At 43.5% G+C, this 4,385-nt stretch overlaps 1 pseudogene; it reads left to right on the top strand.

The window, feature by feature from the left end:
* Nucleotides 1-1,367: 1,367 nt before the first annotated feature.
* LOC147636362 (syntaxin-132 pseudogene) lies at nt 1,368-3,945 on the top strand (annotated as a pseudogene).
* Nucleotides 3,946-4,385: the final 440 nt, after the last annotated feature.

Genomic DNA, 4,385 nt, shown 5'->3' with positions numbered 1-4,385 from the left:
TGTAGACCCATTTACATGGCAATGCATGCTTGCCTTTGGGCAAAGAAACTAGATCCCAAGTTGCAGTCTTCATCAAAGAATCCATCTCTGACTTCATGGCCTTCTCCCACTTATGCTTGTCATCCCTAGACATAGCATTTGCATAGCATGAAGGCTCACCAGAGTCTGTCAACATGACATAATCAAGAGACAGAGTATATCTCTGTGTGGAGGATGAGAGACTCTAGTAGAACATCTCAATACTAGATGAACAGGAGCACCTGGCTGTCCAAACTGATCTTCCTGCATAATCGGAGGTTGCACACCTGGCTATGCCTCTCCCACTTCACGATCTATGGCCTGTCCATGCCCCGCATCATGTGGAACATGCCCTGCATGTGGCACATATGGTGGCTGTCCATCCTCCTAAAACACCACTACATATCTCAACGGTCTTCACTGGCTTTTTGTGCATCTTGTATTCATTGAAGACAACATCGTGGTTGGCTGTGTACTATCTTCCTCGCATCTGGATCCCATAACCGGTATCCCATCTCTCCTGAATCACCATACCCAAGAAATATGCATTTCCTTGACTTCGGATCAAGCTTGCTACGTTTTTTCTCAGGTACATGAACATAGGCCTCATAGCCAAACATGCGTAGATGCTCATAAGAGGGTGGCTTACCTGACCAAGCCTCTTCAGGCACCTTCCCATCCAACGCCTTACTAGGTGATCTGTTAATAAGATGCACTATTGTGTAATAGCCTTAGCCCAAAAGCCATGTGGAAGACTCGCATTAGAAAGCATGCTAAGATTTCTTTCCTGTACAGTCCGATTCGAGGAGAAAAGGTATTACATTCTTTGGTTTTATGGTTACCGCCACATGCTCCACAAAGATGAGGACCTGTAGGTAGTACACTCTGTTTGGGACATCATAGCTGATAGCCTCCAATTTTGTCACCAAAAAGGCTAAAAGATGCGGGGTTTTTATCACATTGTCATTATCTTGTCCATGTTTTTGAGGCATCTATGCCTAGTTGTATCCTTGTTGTTATCATCTATGTAAATGTGCTTGGCTAAATAGCGGGTCCGCATATCACAAGCCAAAGCATATAAACTCTCTATTGTATTGACAAGTCAAGCCATAGTCCTTGTACACATTTGAAGCCATAGCCTAAGGTCTAAAAGTATGTAATGTTTTTCAAATTTGAATAAAGAAAAGAGGAAAGAGGGAGGACGTGTGATCTTGGGAGGTGTGGGAAGTTGCAACCAACTTTTCCTTTATCAACCCATGCACGATTTCTTCACAACTCTCTCTTCCCTTGGCACAACTCTCTCTCTCTTTCTTGTTTCTTGTCTCTCTTGTGCTGCATTGTAAGATCTAATGGAGAGTGAGGATGATGAAGATAGTGAGCATGATATACATGTGTATTTTCTGCGTGCCATAGCATAGGCTAGGCTTTCCACTTGTGTGTGTGGCTATGGCCATTCTAGAGAGAGAAGGAGAGAGATGGTGTGTGTATATGTGTGTTTCTTGAGAGCTTCTTGCAGTTTTTATGGCTAGGAGCAAAGCTCCACGCATATATTTTGCATGCTTGAGCCTGGTTTGCTGTCTTTTTGAGTGCTTGGAAGGCAAGTCATTTGGTGCGTTTGCCGGGAGGGGCTAGCCATGGAACTTGCAAGAAGATCCGGCAATGGCTCAATTTTTTGAAGGGGTGCTGAGATCAAAAGCTTGATGGCACAGATCAGGAAGAATCTGCAAAAGCTACAGGGAGCTCATGAGGAGTCGAAGTCTGTTACAAGAGCAGCGGCTATGAAAGCCTTAAAGCAGCGCATGGAGGCTGATGTAGATGAAGTAAGCATTATGGCAAAGAACATCAAGGAAAAACTGGAGGCACTTGATAGTGCGAATCTGGCAAACAGAAAAAAACCCGGTTCTGGAGAGGGTACAAGCATTGACCGCATTCGTATGTCAATGACAGCAACATTGAAGAAAAAGTGTGTCCGGAGGGGTTTTTACAGAAATTTGATGCTCTGCAGAACTGATGGATCAAGGGAAGGCAATCTAGGGACATCAATCGCATGCTGAAGAGCAAGAGGGAGCTTAAGCACCTTGTCAAAGAGGCCAAGGATGTGGTGGAATGGCATGTCCTGCGTTCTCAGTGGGGCAAGTCATTGCAAGATGTGGAATGGGTAGCATATGCAGGAAGCCAAGTCCTTTCCAATGTGAAGAATGATATTCAAAATTTGGAAAATGGTAGAGCAGACAGTGATTCTGAAGTTTTTGGTGTTTTCTAGGGAAATACTCTATCTACTGTTATTCCCATGGATGATTGTAGTTCTCAGGATATAAATTCTCTAGATATTATATTATTGATGCTGATGAAGATATTGTGGTCTCTGATTTCCTTGCTTCTTTTGCTGATGAGGATGTCTCAGATTCTTCTTCTTCTTCTCTGGATGTTCGGAGTTCCAATAGATTTTATTGATGCCCAGCAAGTACAACAACCTGAGTATGCTATGTGTATCAGTGATGGTAGATGGCATAAGAAAAATGAAAAGTTGGGCCTTGCTGAGGAAGAGTATGATGATGTATCAGATGAAGAAGAAAATGATGCCTATGTTCAGCCAGATGTGTGGCACAAGTTCTCACCCGGATGGGCAATGCATATTATGGTTAACCTTGCAGAGATATTTCCAACTGCAACTTTCATACCTCCTATATTTCGACATCCTTATGATCACTCTGGTTTGGGATACCAGTCAGCCCCAAAGGAGGTGTTTTCAGGCTTCCAGCCCTCAAGTGTTCAACAAGTTGTGGCCAGCCTGGAGAGGTAGGGTAACTCTACAAAGTCTCCAAATTATGTCTAGTCCATGACAGAGTTGTTTTATGATCTTGAAGATGAATACCTTGCTGCATATTCCAGTGGTGTAAATGGGTTCGCTGTTAATGAGTGACTTGTTAAATCATGAAGTAGGTTGTTCTCAAGATGATGATGAGGACCATCCCAAGAAGAGTTGTCCAAGATGCACGAAGCTATTAAAGAAATTCATTGTGAAGTTTATGAAGATCTCGATGACCTGGTGGTTCATCCAATAGATATGGATAAGCAAATGGTAGCTTGGGAAAGGAAACTTGTAGGAGAGGATCATGACAAGATGCCATATTTGCTTGGTGATTCCAGATTTCTTGATCAATGGTTTGATCGAGGATGCAAAGTTTCTCGAAGTTTGCCGATATGTGACCCAGAGCCAAATGATGTTGATGAGGAGGCTGTGATCCTTGCGACAGCAGCTCTTGATGGCTATGGAGAGCTTTCAGACGGTACCTTCATTCATGAAGTAATTGTTGATGCTGGGGAGACATGCCTAGCTAGGGACCAAGCATTTAATGGTGAAGCCAGAAGCATGGAGATGGGATGGCGGGATGAAATGCAGAAATACACAGAGGTACAGCTTGAATAGGCCTTCCAAATTAGCTTCGATGGTGTGAAGCTGAAGGAGCTAATGGCTGAATTTCAGACATTAAGGCAGAAGATCCAGGATGAGTATAGAGAGGTGGTTGAAAGGCGTGCTTTCACAGTCACTGGGAAGAAGCTTGATGAAGAGACCATAGACCGCTTGATAGAAACAGGGGACAATGAGCAGATTTTTCATAAGGCTATCCAGGAGCAAAGACGTGGGCAGATACTAGATACATTGGCAGAGATCCAGGAGCGGCATGGTGCTGTAAAAGACATTGAGAAAAAGCTTCTCGATTTACATCAGATTTTCTTGGATATGGCTGTGTTGGTGGAGGCACAAGGTGAGATGCTGGACAACATTGAAACACAGGTCACAACTGCCGTGGAACACGTGCAGGCTGGAACGGCAGCTCTGCAGCGGGCCAAATTTACTTTCTTTCTTTAATAAGCATTAAATGAACTCCTATGAAGAGGCAGGTCACACACACAACTATAATCTATTCTGCAGCAAGGCTGATGCATCGGGTGGCTGGGCTTTGTTGAAGATGTTGTGTGAGGGAGCGCTTATATGTTTGTATCTATTGTTGGGGATGGTGTTCGATGTTGGGAGTTGATGTTTTTTTCTTTATGAAGTTTATGGGTTTGTTGTGAGCAAGAGGTTGTTGTTGTATCTCCTTATCCTATGTGTTTGGAAGATGAAATAGTGTAGAAGTAGGAGATGGAGTAGAGTTTAGAGTTTGGGGATGTTTGGGAGAAGTTTGATGAAGCTATGATGTTTGTTGGGTTGAAGAAGTTGTGAAGAAGGGTGTGAGAGAAGTGATGATTGTGTTTATTAAGTATGCTGAATAGTGGAGTTCTTCATCAATTTTTCGTTCGCGAGAGCTCACAAGCTAAGTGGGGGAGGAATGATAGCCTCCGATTTTGTCACCAAAAAGGCT

Source organism: Cibotium barometz, chromosome 8 (genome assembly GCF_041138505.1).
Source record: "Cibotium barometz isolate CiBa-2024 chromosome 8, ASM4113850v1, whole genome shotgun sequence".
Taxonomy (NCBI): Eukaryota; Viridiplantae; Streptophyta; class Polypodiopsida; order Cyatheales; family Cibotiaceae; genus Cibotium; species Cibotium barometz.
This window is presented reverse-complemented; position numbering and strand designations above follow the sequence as displayed.